Here is a 1,707-nt window from a genome sequence, read left to right on the forward strand (position 1 = left end):
CTTTGAATTCAGGACTTATTGTACTCCAATATGACATCATTTTAATTAACTAATTATACTTGCACAGAGCCTATTTCCACGTAAAATGTCACATGCTGGGGTAATTCAATCCAGTTATTCAGTAAATGCAGGATCTCCTTTGCAATTCCAAAATCCCCTCTCTGAACTCTTGAAAGAGAATTAGATTTAGATTTTCAAATGGAATAATCATATATATCATGCACCACATAATAATGTAGAAAGGTCAGGAACGATGTTCTATTATCAAAAAAACTTTGTTTCTGAAGTAAAATATAAGCAAATTTATACTGAGTAAGATGAAGATAGTTTTGTTATTTTATGCCCAAGCTTACTGCCAACAAGAAAGAAAGCAATTTTTAATTTTCAGCACCTTGGAGATTTGAGCATTGGAGATTCTGTGGCTCCTTTTCAAGTATCAGTGTTAAAATCCCAAGTCAAAAAGACATTTGGGGTGCTGGAAAGAACCAGCAGTCAAGTACTTTCCTCCCCAACATGAGGACCTGGGTTTTGATTCCCAGAACCCATGTTGTAAAAACAAATTTAAAAAGGTAGCTTTATAATGTCATCATTAGGAAGACAGGGACAGGTGGGGTCTCAGGAACTCACTGACCAGCCAGTCTTGCCTAATTGAATTCCAGGCCAATGAGGAACTCTATCTCAATACTCAGAGTTGACCTGTGGTCTCACACACATGTTCTAGTACATATTCACCTACATGGACACAGACCCACATATGCTTACATATACAAAATAAACAAATACAACACAAACAAGCAAGTCAACAAACCAACTGTCATAGCCACATAGTGTAAATAGTTCATGTATTGTCAATCTATATTTACACATACAAGGCAAAGTAGATATTCAAACTCATCTCCAATGCCATTTCTACTCAAGTAAGATTTGCAGCACAGTTCAAAGCTCCTCAGATCTTCTAGAAATCCCCAGGGTAGGCCACATCTTAAATGTATCCACCAAGCCTTCTCCCAGACACTTTCTGATATGCAAACTCAGACAGTAATCTCCAGCAGAGGGTCAGTGGGAAGCAGAACTGCCCTCAGATAGCCATTTGCTTCTGAATTGCACTTGTCCTGCGTTCCTGAGGCCACTCACAGCCCATTGCCACCTGATCATTTCCCATAGGTCCTTGGCAGCCATTCCTTTCATGAAATAAGAAGGAAATGTAACCCCTGGCTGTTGAAAGTTTAATTAGAGGTAATGTTGTACTTGTGGTTACAAACATATTAGAGTTTATTAGCAAAGGTCATCTAGAGTTTATTGGCAAATAGTCACAGTTGAGGGTGTCGTTATTTAATATTCAAATGCTCTGCCTCTCAGGAAGGGATTTCATCCCCCTCAAATCCACTGTTAATTGAAAATATCACAAGTGAAAAACTGCATTTCCTCATTTAATACATGCGGAGTCTCCTACAAATCTGTTTATAAGTTTATTTGGGATTAGTCAAGTATTGTGACAGGAACATGCCTGTCAGTGGACCAGAGTTCAAGGCAGGAGGATGCGCTCAAAGACAAGGTGAGGAGGCTGCTAGAAGTTGTTTTGAATCAAACATTCTTAGCTACAAGTATCAATAACTTTAGCATTGTGCAAGTTTGGACAGGCAGTTCTTGGGCACACATCTTCGCAGAAGTATTTTCCTTGGAAGGTTGTGATAATCTTTGTGCAAA

This window comes from Grammomys surdaster, unplaced genomic scaffold (assembly GCF_004785775.1).
Source record: "Grammomys surdaster isolate TR1022 unplaced genomic scaffold, NIH_TR_1.0 363, whole genome shotgun sequence".
NCBI lineage: Eukaryota > Metazoa > Chordata > Mammalia > Rodentia > Muridae > Grammomys > Grammomys surdaster.